Genomic DNA, 20,522 nt, shown 5'->3' on the forward strand with positions numbered 1-20,522 from the left:
CCACCATTCCAAATGGCAAAGGCTTCTCTTTTGCATTTGCTTTCATTTAAACAGCACTGATTGTCAAGGCTACTTCCTTCCAGATCCAACTTATTTCAGCTCCTTTTGCATCTTCACTCAAGGGAAGGCACTAAGGGAGATAAGGCGTGGGGCTGTTCATTACTGGGGACTCGGTCCTTTCTTTGTGAACGCATCACCCCCTTTAATGTGCGAGAGGCAAGGAAGCATTTTCTGATTGTGTCTAGAACAGCGGCCTCCAAAATGGAAAACAGGCAGAAAAAAAATTTAGACCTTCTATTTATACTTGTTGTCAAACGAATAAAAGAAAGAAATTCTGCTTTGTTATATTTTAATAAGCAGCCCGACACTTGCTGCACTCAGTCTATGTCGGCTGTATAGGGTGAGGCAGGAATCCTGGGAGAAAACAGGAATTCTACAACTCTGGGGGGGGGGAGGTCAGGGAGGAAGGGACAGTGGAATTCTGATTATCTCCAGGCTCCAGCTCCTTGAGGCTTCTTGCAATGGACATGTGCCCAGTAATGTGAATTCTCTACGGCACTGTCTGCTCCACTAGCACACCTCTCATAAAAAGGACTAGTGGCTTTAAAATTCCTACAAACAGGGGCACCTGGGTGGCTCAGTCTGTTAAGTGTCCGACTTTGGTTCAGGTCATGATCTCACAGTTTGTAAGTTCAAGCCCCGCGTTGGGCTCTGCTGACAGTGCAGAGCCTGGAGCCCGCTTCAGATTCTGTTCCTCCCCTGCTCACACTCTGTCTCTCTGTCTCTCTCTCTCAAAAATAAATAAACATTAAAAAATTTTTTTAATAAAAAATAAAATTCCTACAAAGAAATCTGAATTGAAGAAACTTCCAACAATGCAAGCATCTGCATACAACCAGGAGGGGGCTAAGCTATGGCTTCTATACCCAGTATGAAATCTTCTGTTACTGTGTTGTCATAAAACAGAACAAAACAAAAAAAAACAAAAAAAAGAAAGAAACAAAAAACAGTGATGTTGAACTCAGATCTGTCAAGATATCAAAGCAAAAACTCATAAAGTTATCAAGAAGATTATTTAAAGTATAGATTCACATTTGAGGCACCTGGTGGCTCATTCAGTTAAGCATCTGACTCTTGGTTTCAGCTCAGGTCATGATCTCACAGTTCCTTGGTTCGAGCCCAGCCTCGGGCTCCATGCTGCTGTTGGTGTGGAGCCTGCTTGGGATTCTCTCTCTCTCTCTCTCTCTCTCTCTCTCTCTCTTTCTCTCTCTCCGTCTGCCCCTCCCCTGCTTGCTCTCCCTCTCTCTAAAGTAAATTAATAAACTTTAAAAATAAAATAAAATAATAGATTTACATTTAGATCCATGATCCAATATTTTCTGTACCAGAATATAGGCTCCAGAAGGGTCAGGACATTATTTCTTCCAACATTCCCCCATATTCTTAGCCTGACACATAGTAGGTGCTCTCATATCTACTCTTCAATGATTGAATCTGTAATGATGAGTGGGGCAGATTATATTTTCCAAGAATATCCCTGACAATATCTCCTATCCACATGCTGGTTCACAATACAACGCTTTTTTTTTTTTTTAACATTTATTTATTATTGAGAAACAGAAACAGAGAATGAGCAGGGGAGGGGAAGAGAGAAGGGGAGACACAGAATCTGAAGCAGGTTCCAGGCTCTGAGCTGTCAACACAGAGCCCGACATGGGGCTCAAACCCACAAACTGCGAGATCATGACCTGAGCTGAAGTCGGACACTTATCTGACTAAGCCACCCAGGCACCCCCACAATACAGTGCTATTATTTGCTTGTTAAGATGCACGGTCTAATTCCCCACTTCTTGCATCTGGGCAGGCTTCTCACTGTTTTGATGGACAGTTAATGGAGGAAGGAATGCTGTGTGACTTTGGAGACTAAGTCAAGCAAAGCCATGCAGCTTCCCCCTTGGGTTCTCGTGGGATGCCTGCTCCAAGAAGCAAGCTGGCAGCTAAGAAATCCAGCTACACTGAGACCATCACAGTGGAAAGACCACATGAGTGTACTCTGTTCAATGGCCTCAGCTGAGTCCCAAGGCCACCATGGATGTCCAGTCCATCAAGTGTTCATATGCCTGCAGCCTCAGCCAGCAACGGACTGCAGCGCATGAGGGGCTCCAAATGAGGACCACCGAGTCAAGCCCTTTCCTAATTCCTGACCGAGAAACCATGACAAAATAAAATCATTGGCTTAAACCACTAAATTTCAGAATAACTGGGTACACAACCCTAGGTGAGCAGAACAGTGGACCTCATCCCAAGTACATGTTAGGTCTTGATGTTTTTAAATAGTAGTATAAAACCAGCACAAGGGGTACCTGGGTGGCTCAGTTGGTTGAGCGTCCAATTGGCTCAGGTCATGATCTTGCAGTTCATGAGTTCGAGCCTGACATCGGGCTAGCTTCTGTCAGTGTGGAGCCCATTTAGGATTCTCTGCCCCTCCCCAGCTCTCTCTCACTCTCTCTCTGTTTTTCTCAAAATCAAATAAACATTAAAAAAATTCACAAGTCATTAAACATGTAAAACTAAGCATATGGCTAATACTAATCTTCTTTAGTGAGAACAAAGAGGTCCCTGCCCTGTTAATGAATAAAATAATTTGATTATAAATCATTCATTTCAGGTTTAACTTATTTAAAAATCTAAATTTTTATTTATGCTTTACAGTAGATAATAAGATATCAGTACCTTAGTGTAAATACATAATTTGTAAATAAATATACAAAATATTGGTGGAGCAGACTCCTAATATATTAAAATTAGGGTTCATGATGGACTTACTAGCCACTGAGAAGTTAACAAAATAAATTATACCGCGTGCAACTTTCTGCACAAAATTTCAGAATCTTCTTGGACTTCTCTCACCCTGACCTGAACCTTACTTTAAGAAATCCCATCTTACCAAAACCAGTAAGATACCTAGGAATAATCCTAACCAAAGAGGTAAAAGATCTTTACTGTGAAAACTATAGCACATGTATGAAAAAAATTCAAGAGGACACAAAGAAATGGAAACATGGTCCATGTTCATGGATGGCGAGAACAAACATGGTTAAAATGTCTATATTCCCCAAAGCAATCTATACGGTTAATGCAATCCCTATAAAAATATCACCAGCATTTTTCACAGAGCTAAAACAAACAATCCTAAAATTTGTATGGAACCACAAAAGACCTCGGATAGCCAAAGCAATCCAGAAAAAGGAAAGCTAAGCTGGAGGCATCACAGTTCTGGATTTCAAGCTATATTACAAGGATGTGGTCATCAAGACAGTATGGTGCTGGCACAAAACAGACACATAGATCAATGGAACAAAATAGAAAACCCAGAAATGGACCCACAACTACATAGTCAAGTAATCTTTGACAAAGCAGGAAAGAATATCCAATGGAAAAAAGACAGTCCCTTCAACAAACAGTGTTGGGAAGACCGGATGGTGACATGCAAAAGAATGAAATTGGACCACTTTCTTACACCATACACAAAAACAAATTCAAAATGGATGAAAGACCTAAATGTGAGACAGGAAACCATCAAAATCTGGAAGAGAGCGCAGGAAGCAACCCCTTTGATCTCGGCTGCAGCAACTTCTTACTAGACATGTTGCCAGAGGCAAAGGAAACAAAGCACAATGAACTATTGAGACCTCATCAAGATAAGAAGCTTCTGTACAGTGAAGGAAACATTCAGCAAAACTCAAAGGTAGCCTATGGAATAGGAGAAGATATTTATAAATGACATATCCAAAATCTATAAAGAACTCATCAAACTCAACACCCCAAAAAACAAATAAGCCTGCGAAGAAATGGACAGAAGACATGAATAGGCCCTTTTCCAAAGAAAACATCCAGATGGCTAACAGACCCATGAAGAGATGCTCAACATCACTCATCATCAGGGAAATACAAATCAAAACCACAATGAGATGTCACCTCACACCTGTCAGAGTGGCTGACGTTCACAACAGGAAAAACAGCAGGTTTTGGCGAGGATGCAGAGAACAAGGAAGCCCCTTGCACTGCCGGTGGGAATGCCACCAGGTGCAGCCACTCTGACAAACAGTGTGGAGGTTCCTCAAAACACTAAAAATAGAACTATTCTGGGGCGCCTGGGTGGCTTAGTCGCTTAAGCGTCCGACTTTCGNAAATAAAAATAGAACTATTCTATGATCCAGTGATTGTACGACTAGGGATCTACCCAAAGGATATAAAAATACAGATTCCAAGGGGCACATGCACCCCAATGTTTATGGCAGCACTATCAACAATAGCCAAACTATGGAAAGAGCCCAAATGTTCATTGACTTATGAATGGATAAGGAAGATATGATGAATATATACTCAGCCATCAAAACAGATGAAATCTTGCCATTTGCAACGACGTGGGCAAAGCTAGAGTATATTATGCTAAATGAAATTAGAGAAAGACGAATACCATATGATTTCATTCGTATGTGGAATTTAAGAGACAAAACAGATGAACATATGGGAAGGGGGAAAAAAGAGAGGGAAACAAACCATTAGAGACTCTTCACTATAGAGACCAAACAGTGTTGATGGGGGGAGGTGGGAGGGTGATAGGTTGGATGGGTGATGGGCATAAAGGAGGGTGCTTGTGGGGATGAGCACTGGGTGTGGTAGGTAAGTGATGAATCGCTGAATTCTCCTCCTGAACCAATATTGCTCTGTATGTTAACTACCTGGAATTTAAATAAAAGTTAAAAAGGGGCGCCTGGGTGGCTTAGTCGGTTAAGCGTCCGACTTTCGCTTAGGTCATGATCTCGCGGTTCGTGGGTTCCAGCCCCGCGTCGGGCTCTGTGCTGACTGCCAGCTCGGAGCCTGGAGCCTGTTTCAGTCTGTGACTCCCTCTCTCTCTGACCTTCCCCTGCTCATGCTGTCTCTCTCTCTCTCTCTCTCTCTCTCTCTCTCCTAGAAATAAGGAAAAATATTTTAAAAAATAAATAAGTAAAAGTTAAAAGAAAAAGAAATTTCATCTTAAGTACTTAAAAAAAGCAATGTGTGTAGTGCACAAACACAGTGTATGTTATAGTTGCCAAACTTCTTGGGTTCAAATCCCTGTTCTGTTCCTTACTAGCTCCGAATCTTTAGGCAAATTGCTCTCCCCTCTCTGAGCCTGTTCCCTAAACTGTAAAAGAGGGGATTAGAAGATTAGCTAGTTCATAGGATTGTTGTGAAAATCAGAGAAAATAATTTCCATGAAGGGCCTACCTGGCATAGTATGTGGGTGGTGGAATCACCATGAGCCACACCCAATAAATACCAGCTGCCCTTATCATTTGGGAAACCTCCTAAAAAACATAACAGGCAGGAAAACCATGTGAAATGGGACTATGTATTAGACTCTAAAGGGTATTCCTGAAAGACTCAGATGGGGAAAGTGCTCAGCCCTGTAAAGAAAAAAAAATTTCTCTGCAAAAGGTCTCTGAACATATGAGCTGTCCCAGGATTCAGTGCCCAACACCAAAGCAAAGGGGTGGCAGGGTGGAGAGAGAAAATAAGGAAGACTTATTCTGAGCTTTAGACACATTCAAAGTGATGTTCACATTTCATTTCTGGAGGTTGAGAAAGCGGTTCCCCAGACTCTGTTTGGACAGGAATCGTGCACCCACCACCAGGAAGCCCGGGGATGCACGCAGTCCCTGCATACATGGTCCTTTCCCTCTGTCCGTCTTCAAACCTCTGCCCACCACAGGCAACCTGTAGCCATCTCTTGACCGAGTAAAACATGTTGTGGGATTTATTTGGAAGATAAAATATCACAGTGCGTAGAGGAGTGGAACTTCTAAGAGGAAGACCCTATTTTATTTATTTTTTATTTTTTAATATTTATTTATTTCTGAGAGAGAGAGAGAGTGAGCAGGGGAGGGTCAGAGAGAGAGGGAGACACAGAATCCGAAGCAGGCTCCAGGCTCTAACCTGAGCCGTCAGCACAGAGCCTGACACGGGGCTCGAACCCACAAACCGTGAGATCATGACCTGAGCCTAAGTCGGATGCTTAACTGACTGAGCCACCCAGGTGCAAAGAGGAAGACTTTAATTGGAGGAAAAAAGAATTTGTTTCATGAGTTTTCTGTTTAAAGAGGCTTTGACTCTAGTGACTGGGGAAAAAGCTCGGTGGCCACAAGTCATGTCACAGTTGTATCTTCCTCCCAATAGGAGGAGGGTTGGTTCAAATATTGCCAACCAGCTAGTGAAGAAGATGCAATAATAATTTTTTTTAAATATCTATTCATTTTTGAAGAGAGAGGGGAAAGAGAGAGAGCAAGCAGGGGAGGGCCAGAGAGAGGGAGAGAGAGAATCCTAAGCAGCCTCTGTGCTGTCAGCACGGAGCCCAACTCAGGGCGAATCTCACCATGAGGTGAAATCTTGAGTCAGATGCCTAACTGACTATGTCACCCAGGTGTCATTTGTGGCTGCTTCTCCATAAGCATGACAACTTTTCTCTAGAACTTTCTGTGAGACACATGAGCATCAGTACTCTCACTGTAACTCTGAAAGTGCCCTAAAGTCCTTCCCCTAGTTCCTAATCCACAGGAATGTTAAGTATTTACCCCATTTTAACAAGATCTTAAATCACAGAAAAAGGTAAGCATGTTGCTTAGCAAAAAAACAAAAAACAAAAAACAAGAAAAAGCATAAATAAAGTGGGAAGATAACAATAGACAGGAAAGAAGGCTTGAAACACATTTGACAGACTAGTTAATCCTCAAAATGCAAAGAGTTCCTACAAATAAGTAAGTAAAGGACCAGCAATCCATTAGCTAAATAGAATGACCCGACAGGAAATGTAAATGATCATAAAACCTCAACAAAAACAACCACAAAAATTAAGAATATAAATCAATCAATCAATCAATAAAGACCTGTTTCACCCATTAAACTGACAGATGGTATCAAATGCAAACATGTCCTTGACTGGCGTGGTTTGGGGCATAGACAGTAAGAAAGTGAAGCCCCACAAACTTTCTGGAAGGTCCTCTCTGTTTACTTATGTTAAAATCATACATACTCTTTGACCCAAGGATCCTACATTTGGATAAATCCAAAAACAACAGTGTGCAAGAGTATGTAAATAAAGAGGTGTGTGTACACACACGTGCTCACACATGCATATGCTCGTGTCTGGTTATCAACCCACAGGAAAAGGGAGAGAATACGTATTGGGCTGTTAGTATCAGTAATTTAATAGAGACAACGTTGAAGGTGAATAGAGAAAAAATAATCCTATACACTACATTGCTGCACTTATTAAAATGAACTAGAATCTGTCTTGTAATTTTTTTTAAATGAAGAAAAAAATAAAGAGATATCATGTAACCTCGCTGTGTGATCTTAAAACAAGTCAGGTGTGAGTCACACCCTTCCTTGCGCAGAAGAGTGTGCAGTCTTTAAAAGCCAGAGTTCTACCTGGCCGATCCTTCCGACCGCGGGGGTTTGGGGGGGTAAGTGGGACAAGGGAGGAGACAAGAGGAAGAAGGTTATGAAAACAGTAAAACTCCTGGAATGTTGCACTTCAAAGCCATGCTAAATAAACCAAATAGGCAAGCAATGATGAGGAGAACTCTTTCTCACATCAAATATCTTTTTATCTTTTTATACTCCACAAATTAGAAATGTATGTGCAATTGGCCAAGTACATATTTTCCAGTACTTGAAAAAAAAAAAAAAAGAAAGAAAAGAAAAGAAATTGCACAATTTAGGTAAAGGCCCAGAGCAGTTTTTAAGCACCTACTGCCAGTCAGTCACCCTCCAGCTGCTTTCAAATATTGATTCACTCTTCAAAACATACGAATGGTGAGTCAATACTTCCAGTAATTCACACCTTAGTTTGAAATACCATTAGGAGCCAATCCACTTTCTGATGGAAATTTTTCCGGGACACACGGATGTTTGCCTGAAGGAGATGTTTTATTTTGGAGTCTTTCTTTGGGAAGCAAGTGTCAAAAACCTAATTTAATCTCACTTAAGCAAGCNTTTTTATTTACAAACCATAGAAATTTAAGCAATAAATTAACCTTCAGGTAAGGCTAGGATCCAGCAATTTCAAGATTCCATCAAGACTTTTTCTCTCTTGATTTCTCATCTCTCTTTCCGTTAATGTCGGCTTTATGTCTGGCTGGCTCTCCCCTCAGAGTAACAAAGCCCCAGGCTTCCATCTATGGATTTTGTGGTCCTGGTCAAAAGAGGGCTTTTCGTTCCCAAAAGAAGCCATTAAAGTGCCTGGCATCACCATCATCGGCCACACTCAGATTGGTTGTCAGCCCCGGAGCAGGAAGGGGAGTCATACCTCTCCAGACTTTATGGACAGAGATGAGGGGCAGCAGCGTGACTTCCCAGAAGGAAATCTGAGGACTGGACTCGGGACAAGCAATATAACAGATGTCTATCTCCGGGGATACAGAGAAGCAGTGATTTAAGCCCCAGAGCTCTCCAAACTCTCAGGTGTCACGCAGCCTGCCACGTGGAGAATATTAAAATGAATGAGAAATCAAGAACCCCAGGAAGCCAGGCGGCCACACCAGGGCAGTGGAAACATCTGACCCGCTGAGTCGAATGACCGGTGATAGTTATACACTTTAGCATTTGAGAGCCCTGGGATCTGAACTCCGTTCAAAAGAACACCCTGCTGCATCCACCCACAAGCGTGTGGGCTGCGTACCTGTGTGGAATGCTTTAATTCTCTGGGCTTCATTTCCCCATCAGGAAGACGGGGCGGATTACAGGACCCTCCACCTGAACTTGGGGCCAGCGTAATTGTAAGAAATTGAGAAGAAATTGTAAGAAAACGAGATTACGTTTTCTTCGACAGCTGCGTAATGGAGCAGTTCAGGAGGTGCAGGGGAATGGGTTCCGACCGCCTGAGAGGAGCCTCTATTCTGCTCGCTGGCTAAGTGAACCTGGGCAACTTACTTAACTGCTCTGAAATTGTTGCCTTGCCAGAAAGCAGTAGTTAATAATTTACGTGCCTCCTATAGATTTTTTGTGGGGCTGGCAACACAGGTGTTGTGCTCCGTTCCTGGCAAGAGCAAACACTCGGCATACAATAGATGTTGGTCTTGCGATGCTCACTCCCACGAGTGAGCCCTTCTTGGTCTCACTCCCACGAGAACCTTAGTTTCCTCTGCCTTCCTTGCCGCTGTAAGTTAGAACAGAGCCTGGCACATAACAGATGTTCAATAAACACTCGTTAAATGACCAGTCGAGTATGCTACCTGAGCCCTCAGCCTTCTCATCTACAGCTCACCGCATTCCCCCCATTTTCTGATTGGGATTTATATTCAATAAATGGTTATCAAGGACCTATTTGGTTTCAGATATTGCCCTATACTCTGGGAATAGAGCAGTAAACAAGACATGCACGGGACTACACTTCAGGAGGACATAAGGTCTGTGAAAGAAATAAAGTCCAGGGGCACCCGGGGGGCGGGGGGGCTCGGTCAGTTAAATGACCAACTCTTGGTTTCGGCTCAGGTCATAATCTCACAGTTCGTGGGATCGTGCCCCGCTTCAGGTTCTGCGCTGACAGCAGAGCCTGCTTGAGATTCTCTGTCTCCAGCTCTCTCTCTCTCTTCTCTCAAAATGAATAAATAAACATTAAAGAAGAAGAAGAAATAAAGTCCAGTGATCACAAAGAGCTGGGGGAATGGGGGGTAGTTCAGAGGGTAGGAAAGCTCCTAAGAGCTCCAAGAGTAGCCTTGGAGCTGACCCCTAAAGATGGAAAGGAGCCAGCCACGGAAAGAGCTAATAGAAGAGAATCCAAGGTAGAAATTGCAGGCTGGGGGCTCCTGGGTGGCTCAGTCAGTTAAACTTCCGACTTCAGCTCAGGTCATGATCTCACAGTTCGCAGGTTCGAGCCCCACATTGGGCTCTGGGCTGACAGCTCAGAGCCTGGAGCTGCTTCAGATTCTGTGTCTCCCTTTTTTCTCTGCCCCTCCCCCACTCACACTCTGTCTGTCTGTCTCTCTCTCTCTCCAAATAAAGTCATAAAATTTTTTTAAAAAGAAAAAAATTAAAAAGAAAAAGAAAGTCGGGGTGGTGTCACAGGTTGCATTGCCTTCACCAAAAGATATGCTGAAGCCCTCACTCCTTGGACCCACGAATATGATTTTTTTAGAAATCGGGTCTTTGAGGATGCAATCAAGTGAAGACGAGGTGGTATGCAATGACTGGTAGCCTTATAAAAAGAAGAGAAGAGACATAGAGGCACAGGGAGGTGGCCACGTGACAACAGAGGCAGAGACTGCATGATGTGTCAGCAAACCGAGGATTCCTGGTGCACCAGAAGCCTGGAGAAAGGCATGGAATCGATTCTCCCCCAGAGCCTCCAGAGGAAGCACGGCCCCACCGACACCATGATCTCAGACTTCTAGCCTCCCAAACTATGAGAGGACAGATTTCTGTTGCTTTTTGCCACCCCATTCGTAGGACTTGGTTAGGGCAGCCTAGGAAATGCCCACAGAGAGAATAAAAGGCGGGCTCCGGGGGCACCTGAGTGGCTCCGTCGGTTAGGCATCTGACTCGTGGTTTTGGGCCAGGTCATGATCTCACAGCTCATGCGCTCGAGCCCCGTGTCAGGCCCTGTGCTGACAGTGCAGAGCCTGCTTGGAGTTCTCTCTCTCTCTCTCTCTGAATAAATTAAGTTTAAAAAAAGAAAGCCATGCTCAGGGGACAGAAAAGAAGAGTAGGGATGCTGGGCTACAGGGGAGAGAATAAGAAAGGGCTCAGGGTTGGGAGTGGCAGGTGCAGGGGGACCTTGCGGACCACGGGGGGCACACTGTTTGGGGGACTGGAGACCAGGGAAGGACTGGATTGGACTTGTGTTTTTCAAAAGATCACTCAGGCATCTACGATATGGGGGTGCCTGATGAAGTGGGGGGACCAGTTTAACCGAGCTAGTTATCCCCGGTAAGAGCTTGGGGTGACCTTTCATACCTTAATTGGCAGCATCACTTACATACCGAAACGAGGGACCATTGACTGAGTTGAGCGAGCCCAGAAGTATCCTGCCCACCCAGGAGTTGCTCAGGAAACATGACAGATGCACCTTCAGATCTTTCTACCTCAAACCATAAGCTGGCATCATCCTTCCACACTAAATTCACTGGTTCCGTCCCAGAAGCGAGGCATGTATCTTCCATGAACATAGGCATATGCATATATGGAAACATACACATTGTGCACACGGTCCTCAATCAATGGGTGGCGCAGACTTAGGAGATAAACGGGTATCGGTTTTTGCTACCTATGGTCAAACCTACGCTGTTGTTTTCCTTCCTCTCTCTCTAAGTGTAAAAATACTGCATTTTGTATGTTTTTCCCCACTGTGATCTTTCTGGGTTTGTGACTGTGTATTAGTTCTGTGTATTAGTTACCCTGGCAACACGGTAGACTTGGATCTGATTGGCCAGGTTGTCAGTTCATTGTCAGAGCCGTGGGCCCGGTTTTGAGTGGTAGATGTGTGTGTGTTGACCTGAGCTACACAGGCGGGCTTGGCCAGGAAAACTCGATCCAGCAGACCCTCCGCAAGCTCTCTGCCCGCCAAAAAGGCCCTTCCTCCACCCACTGTGAATGTCCCTCATCTTGCTTTTGGGAAGACGCAAGCACTCCTTTCTATCTTTGAAATATCTGTTAGAAAATGTGCCCAGCTTTGGAATGTTCAGCCCTTGGTGCAGAACATATTTATTTATAATGAGAAATTAATTCTCGGGGAAGCAGAGGGAGAACATTCCAATTGCTGGACCACAGGATTAGAGCCCGTTACACAGCGTGAATTCAGACGTGCTATGCGAATGGAAGGAGGCACAGACTCAGCCAAATGCCTCCTTTGCATTTGGAGGCATTGAATGAGGTCCTGGGGCACCTGGGTGGCTCAGCCGGTTGAGTGTTTGACTTCGGCTCAGGTCGTGATCTCACTGTTACTGAGATCGAGCCCCACATCAGGCTCTGCACTGACAGTGCAGAGCCTTTTTGAGATTCTCTTTCTCTCCCTCTCTCTCTGCCCCTCCCTGTTTGTTTTCTCTCTCTCTCTCTCTCTCTCTCTCTCAAAATAAATAAATACACTTAAAAAAAAAAAAAAAAGAACGAGGTCCTGGGACCAAAGTATGCTAAAGATTTAAACAGGGACAAAAATCACAGCCCAGTTTATGCCAACAGAATTGAACCATTTATTTATTCAATGTAGCAGATGTGTCATCTACTCATTAGAGTCTGGTTCTCTCCCTCACAAATTATGTAGGGAAAAAAGCAAAGTCCTACTGATAGCAGAAAATCTTTCTGAGTCAATGAACAGAAAAATCCCACACAGAGTGAAGTTATACAGACTGATGCCTTAAAAAAACTAAACTATATTTTTTCCTACTTGCACAAATTTCTAAGTAGCCCTACCTGGCTCACTGCTCAAAATCCTCGTGTTTTCAAAGGAAGCATATCACTGATGCCCGGACCTACTATGCTCTCTGAACAGATTGTATTTAACCATGCTACATAACCAGCATGGTCTTAATATAGATGTAAAAGTCATCAGGCAAGCAGTCATTTTTTACCTGGGTTAAGTGTTACAGTGTGTTCAGTAAAGTTAACATTTAGGCTGTCCAGTTTCAAAGAAAAAAAATCTGAAGGGAAGAGAGACAAGAAGCACATTCCAAATAGTCTTCCCAGAGAGATGATTACACAGTAATAATTCCTCTGCTGAAGTTGCAAGGGGAGGGGGAAATGCCTTCTAGAACTTACATTTTGCCTCCACTGAAAACAAACGGGGGCTCATCGTGCACGGAGCAACAACGAGAGAATCAGGATGTGATCAGGGACCCAACCAACTCCTTCAGGACTTCCGGCAATAAACCAAGTGCCATTAGCTTTTGAACAGCGCATGGCTTTTCGGGGATCACCTCGGGTGGTTGGGTTTTGTGAGCGACTCTTCCCTGCAGGGCTACCAATAACGCACATGCCGGATCAACACGGTTTCTAAATCCTCCAATGACACAACGGCACAGCCTTAGATTTGCACAAGGGGTGTTGATTTGTTAAGCATACGTGTTTAAAATAGATCACAATTTTTATCATCTTCCTTTTTTCCTATGGTTTTATTGGGATCTCCCAGAATGGAACTGGTCCGGGCTTCTCAGCCCCTGAGAGGTCAGCTTGCTCTGGGATTTGCGCCCCAGGGGAAGTTCCCAGGGAATGATCCTCCCTTGCCTGGGGGAGGGAAGGGGCTTCGGGCAGCGGAAGCTTCCCCATCCAGCCCCAGCCTTATAAAGGAAGCCACCCTCCCCGGCCTCTCCTGTCCTAGGACTCCAGACCACAGACAAGTGCCCAGAACATCACATTCAGATTTTCGGAGAAGACACAGCCGAGCCAGGAAATGAAAAACACGATGCAAGTCTGTGGGGCTGGGATTTGTNAACCCAAACGGAAGATTCCGTGAAAATCCAGGCAGAAGACGCCGTGACGAGCGAAGAGACAAAAAGACACAGGTATTAATAAAACAGAGGGAGAAAAGAAACGCAACAGAAAGCCCTGTGGTTCTGCATTCCGGCCAAGGTGCACACACGCGCCAGTAAAAGCAGGGAAGTGGGGGAACAAAGGGTGTCATAGCAACCTCAACAAGCCCCGTTGTGCTACCAACTGCAGTGTCCCTGGTCATCCATCAAGGAGCCTCCGGGATCCAAACACGGCATGCACACAGGGAGGGCTGTGGCCGCCCCGGTGGGAGGTATCTGAGCCCCTGCGACGCACCCTGGCCTCCCTTCCTTCCTTCCTCCCCACCTAAAATCCAAGCGAGGTCTGTGCCAAGCCTCTGCCTTCCTTGTCAAGATGCAGGGAAACAATCTGGACACAGCAACCCGATACAGTCATGTCCCCACTGATGTTTCCCAAATTGTTTCGGATCGGGGTGACAGGGAGCTCCCCCGTGCTGGTGAAAACTCCCCTGACCCTCTGAAAACAAAGGCAAGAAAATAACAAAGGAAGGCGGGGGGTGCTAAAGCACATACATGCATTTTGCTTGATCTTGCAAAACCAAGCGCCCCACCGTTCAGATTCATTTGGGATTGTCTATTTCCAGAGGGATAGAAAGCTCATTTACCTGCGCCTAATTCAAAAGAGAAATGCTCATTTCCTTCCACCTCAATCTTCCACTTAAATTATAGGTCTCTTCTTTATTAATAGACCATCGTTTCTTTCTACTTTTCTTCTGGTTTGAGTGGGGGAAATAATGTGACTTTGGGAAAAAAGAAAAGGACAGATAAGTGTTTTTCCAGCAAGACTCAGAAGGCAGTAGAAAATAAGAGAACTTTTATAAGAACCTAATGGAGATATTGACATGTGTGTCTGGAAATCTAAACTTAGCAAAGTGTAAGGCAAGAACAGGCTTCCTCACTTTATTTCTGTATCTGGAAAGTTTCAGCGGCTGGTACCACATGAATATTTATTAATGCATTGTGAATCAGAACCTGTGATTATTACTTAAACTATCTTTTTACCTTACAAGCTTCAGCTCAGAAGAATAAAAACACATCTGCTTTTGCTCTTCCCATATTTTATTCAATGTTTTAACAGCTTTGCTGTAAATATCTCATCCATTACGATTCAGTTGTGACTGTATCGGCTTCACGTCTTCTGTTTTATTACTGTCATCACGGTTAAACAACACACGGTTAATTCTGTTAACTAACAAGTTCATTGTTCCAGCTAGTCAGTGATCTCCCGTTTGTTGGGTCCTTATGGTAAGAGGCTTGGTTATAAATCAAAGAAGGGCCTGAGTGAGATGCATTCCCTTTGTTAAAATGAATGGGTTGTTATTTGAGATGGTCATTTAATACACTATCATGGAAGAAGTGAGTCAACCTGAAGATAGGGCCAGACCCAATTGTATTAGATGAAGAGATTGCGCAACCCTCAAAGAATTCAGCTCTGGAATAGGCAAGAGCTTCAGATTCTCTGCATGAACCCTGCATGCCTTTATAGCCCCATCCCATGTAGACCTTGTAAACCTGTCTTCTTCTGGAGTCTTCCCAAAAGAAACATGCTCATATTTTTTTTTTACCTCCAGATATGATTTAGTTTGTCCGTCGGTGTGGTCTGACAGTCAAGAATGTGGGCTTTGAAGTCCGGCAGATCCAGTTTGCTTCCAGGCTCTGACATTTGGCAGCTATGTGGACGTGGATGATTTACTCACCGTCTATGACCCCCATCTGTAAAATGGGAGCAGTAATCACACCTACCCATCAGGTGGTTCTGACATTTGGAGGAGCAAATGTGCATAAAGTTCTATATCAGCGAAGATTTGAGGCAGGAAATAGAAATCACTACAGCTATTTCAAGCATGAAATGAGTTAATTTGGATACTAGGTATGCTATCTATTATTATGGTAATGTAGGAAGACATACATTGGCTTAAGACAAAGGGCATTTATTTAAACCCTGGGTCTGCAGATCAGAGATTTGGGCTTAGCTTGGCTGAGCAGCTCTTCTGGTCAGTAGGCTCATTCCATGGCTTGCTGTTGGCTGATGCATCTCGGTCAAATGTGTCATTCACCAGCAGGATGACCCAGGCCACTCCCCCGGCAGTAGAGCAAAAGGACTTCTTGGGCGATGTTTGCTAACATCGCATTGGCAAAGCCAGCTACACGTTCAGCCCGCAGGCAAGGGTTGGGGTAGACAGAAAGTCCCCACCCAGGGCGGCTGGATGTGAGGGTGACCCACCATTCTGGTTTTCAAGAGCCTAAGGGGTTTCCCAGGATACAAGAGTTTTAGTGCTAAAACTGGGCAGTTCTGGGCTCACTAGGATGCATTGGACACTGTGTTGGCACATTTGTTGGGCAAGAACATGGACACGAGGAGGGTTCAGAATTGAAGCCTTATGAAAGGGACTTAGGCGCTGCCTATCAAATCATTGGAACGCTTGGAAAAAGAATTATTGGTCTGAAGGTCATGGCATTGTTTCTGGTGCTAGCACAGCCTCTACTATTAGCCCTGCCAACCTAGCAACCAGAGGCTGGCACGGGGAACAGGCTGCCATGGGGCCACCATGCACTGCTTGCTTGTCAACTATCAGAATCACAGACATCATGGTCACTCCTACTTTCCAGATCTCCCCAAGGGCAGCCGATGAACAGGACCAAACCCTAACGCAGAGCTCTGACTACAGGAGAATCTGGGACTTAGGCTATTGAGCTTTCCAACCTTCTGGAAGAGGAGAAAGAAATGGGGCCTGAGCATCTGGGTCCACAAAGGCTCACAAGAACATCAGGCGTTCATGGAACATTACCTGCTATTGCTGTGGTGAGATTCATTCAGGCTGAGTCATCGATAGGACCTGCTACTAATCCCCAGGTCTGCAACCCTCTGTGTGGTTTAGCTAAAATTATAGGCCAACGGGGTTATCTTCTAAGATACCTGATTCCCACAAGGCTACCTTCAAAGGGGCAGAATCATTACAAAGAAAATGGTTTTTATAGCATTTCAACTCCCAAGGGCAATGAGGGAATTGTTAAGAAGGCACATGCTTTTTTTTCACCTTGTTTTGCTTTAGGTATGACTGGGATTTCTTTTTTTTTCTAATTCCTCTTCTGAAAAGTATCTGGGTATTCTCAGAAATCTGGAAGGTTTTGTTCAGATTCTGGGAGAAGATTTACATCAGTTCCCATCACTTTAGCCCAGCTGACTCCTTTATAATCATAGAGGGTTGCAAAATAAATTAGAGGGGGAAAAAGAATGAATTCTGAAGGCGTCTGAAATGAACATCATTGATTTTGGCCTGTATCTGACCTATCCTTAAGAAAGACAGAAACAACACACCCATCTTAGGAAGGTCGCTTGAGTCTACTGATTTCAAAACACAAATAAGCTGAATTTATTAGGGAAAACTCCGGTTCATTAGAGATAATTTCTCTAAGATACAGGTCCTTAAGGAAAACATACCTTCACTGTGATTCTAAATCTGTCTCCTGAGAAATCTCAGTTGCTTGCTGATCAGTTTGAATTCTTTGCTGCTCTTAACTTTCTGGCTGCATGTTAGAAATCATTTTAAATGAATTGAATAAAATTCACAAGTGTTATATGCCAGCAAATGATGAACTCACAGGAAATATGACTCAAATCCACTTTTTTCATTTTGGTTTCTTTTCCCCCTCATAATAAATAGAAATGAACAAATGTGGCTTTAATGACATCTCGGAGTGAGAGGCTGTTATTGATATATTATCAGTTGGAAGCGTGTAATGTTTCAGCGAGGTAAACTCCATTCCGTGTATTTATAACCAGATTGAAAAAGGTATGTTTGTTATTTTGTGTGACACTTCCTAATGATAGTGAAGTTTTGTATATGAAGATACACATGCACCGTCATAAAAATGAACAATATTTCAGCTTACAAAATGTTTCTTTGATTGAAGATGTTTTTGTACTTACTTAGTTTCCAATTACTTTTTTAACCTGTGCTCACAAACTTACACAAGCTTCTCCTCATTCCTGTAAGGCTGTAAACAGACCCTTCAAAGAGGGTCCATTGAAGTAAATGGGGGTTGCCTGCTTTAAAGTGACAAGTCCTTGTCTGAGCAGCTGAGGTTCTGGTCATGAGCACAGTACGATCTGTATCAGGTCAAACTCTTTCAGTTATAAAACATAGAACCAGGCTTAAGAAAACAGGGAGTCTATGGCCCAAGCATAGAGGGCTGGCCTCAGTCACCATGGGATGAAGGTGTGCAATGATGTCACCTGAACCCAGGGTCTCATCATCTCTCAGCTTTGCTTTCTGATTTGTGTTAGACTTCTTTTAAACCAAGGTATCTCCATGAAGTCCCAAGATGATAGTAATAGCCCCAGAACACACAGTCTCCCTCTGTCTCTGTCTCTGTCTCTCTCCCCTCTCATTCCCAACCAAGCGAAGAAAAAAATAAGAGTCCACCCTCCATTGCCTCAAACTGCTCACATGCAGACTCCTAAACCAACTGTTGTTACCAGGGGTGTATTAGCTACCTATTGCTGTGTAACAAATTATGTCTGAAAGCTTAGCAGCAACAAACAACAGCAGCAGCATTCATTTAGCACCTCAAAGTTTTGGTGGGATCCAAGCATGTTTTAGCCAGGTTCTCCAACTCCAGAGTCTCCAATGGGCTGCAGTCAAAGTGCTGGCCAGTCATCTCAAGGTTCTAGGGGGGCTAGATCCACGTCCAAGTTCACCCAGGGGTGTGGGCAGAATATGGTCTGTTGGATTGAGGCCCTTGGTTCTTCTTGGGCTGTTGGGCAGAGGCCATTGTCTGCTCTTTGCCACATGTGTCTCTCTGGCTTTATCAGAAAGAGCAAACGAGAGAGGGAGAGAAAGAGAGAGACAAAGACAGAGAGACGAAATTCAGTTTTCAATTCCAGTCTTGGAAGTAATATCCCATCATTTCTGCCGTGTTTTAGTCACTAAAACAAGTGAATTAGGAGCTAGCCCACACTCAAGAGGAAGGAATTACACCAAGGAGTGAATATCAAGAGATGAGATCATGACAGCCATTTCAGAAGCTGTCTACCACAAAGGATAATGAAATGTTCTGATTGGTTTAATATCAATTCTCCATGTTAAGATACAGGTTTTATCAACCATTGTTTTTGCCTTATAATAATTTATTGAGTGGATACATCTAAGCTTATTTAACTTTTTTTCAACATATTAAACTGAGTTGTTTATAGGTCTTAACATTTTTCTCTGGTATTACAGATAAGAGTATGGCACTTCTTTCCTCAAAAGTCATTTGATAATCATATCCAGGAAATCTAAACTCAAATGGTTAGGGGGACATGTAAACAGCCCTTGAAAGGGACAGTGGTCACTTACGTCCAGCTTCCTGCCAGCATGTGAACATGAACCCTTATCTCCCAGTTCTTCAAGAAAAATAGGAAGTTCATACTTAAATGTAAACTGTTCTATTGGCTCCACTAAAAATAAAATACACTTAAACAAGGGTGCTGGCCAAAGAAAACTGAGCGCGGGCTGGATTTGATACAATGACTACCATTTGAGACTGATGACCTAATGGCTGTACTTCTAAAATCAAGCCTAAAGGGGAAAAGAAACAAAACAGGAAATGGCAAAACTATGGACACATTATAAAGACCAGTGGTTGCCAGGGGTTAGGGGAAAGAGTGAAGAACAGATGGAGCCCTGAGGATTTCTGGGGCAGTGAAACTATCTGTACGACACTCTAATGGTGGATACATGTCTTTATGTATTTGTCAAAATATACAGGGTACACAATACCGAGAGTGACCTTTGAGGTAAACCATGAACTTTGGGTGACAATGATGTGTCCATGTGTGTTCATCAGTTGCAGCAGATGTAGCACTCTAGTGGGGGATGTTGATGCTGGGAGTGGGGAGGAGGTTCTGAGTGGGGGGTGGGGGACAGGAGGGGCCAAATGCGAACTCTCTGTACCTTCTGTCTAATGTTGCTGTAAATCTAAACCTACTCTAAAAATAAAGTATATAGAGGGACGCCTTGAGTGGCTCAGTCGGTTAAGCGTCCGACTTTGGCTCAGATCATGATCTTATGGTTCGTGGGTTCGAGCCCCGCGTTGGGCTCTGTGCTGACAGCTCAGAGCCTGGAGCCTGTTTCAGATTCTGTGTTTCCCTCTCTTCCCCCCCACACCCCGTTCTCTCTCTCCTTCAAAAATAAACAAACATTAATACAAATAAAGCAGATTCAAAAGACTGGAAATAAAGGAGTGGGGTATGTGTACATTTTTTCTAACTTCCCAAATATTCTTCAACAAGCAAATTGCATGGGCAGCCTTCACTTTGCAGAGCAATGAGGGACTATAAAAATGACTTTATAGGCTGAAACTGTGCAAAACGATATTCATAATCAGTGGTAAAAATTCCAATCGCTCCATGACCTTTAAAATGTTCGCCGAAACATTAAAACTGCCTTACTATTGCTTATAAATGCATACAAAAATGACCCAAAAAATAGCAATTTATTTATTTATTTCATACACTGTACTTTAATCTTTGACACATTGAGAAGGAATGTGTATATTTCTTTGTGAAAACTTATCAAGTAGTTTGAATACGGCTGGTTGGCCTTCTTCTCATGATATAACCTAGGATACCAAAAAGAGCATCTTTTCCATGCCTCAGTGAATCCTCATACTCAATTTTAAGTTTGGATCAGCTCCCAACACGTTGATCTTTGTGCCTTCAAGGTCATGAACTACCACTGTGATTCCTAAATGTGAAGTTGCTGCCAGCATCACTTTCTCCTCATCATGAACACTTTCCTGTTTACTGACATGTTTGATCCCATGAAGTTCCTCCTTCTAGAGTCTCTCCAGCAGCGGCCGTGGCCACGTTCCTGTGGGCAGCTGTCTCTCCAATAAGCCCATTGACAAGTTCAATGTTCATTTCATTCCCAGGGTCAATTTTCATTTCTTTGATGTACTTTCATCCTAGCTGGTTGGTCCCCTCCTTTTTTC

This window comes from Crocuta crocuta, unplaced genomic scaffold, assembly GCF_008692635.1.
Source record: "Crocuta crocuta isolate KB4526 unplaced genomic scaffold, BGI_CrCroc_1.0 scaffold27, whole genome shotgun sequence".
In the NCBI taxonomy this organism is placed as follows: Eukaryota; Metazoa; Chordata; class Mammalia; order Carnivora; family Hyaenidae; genus Crocuta; species Crocuta crocuta.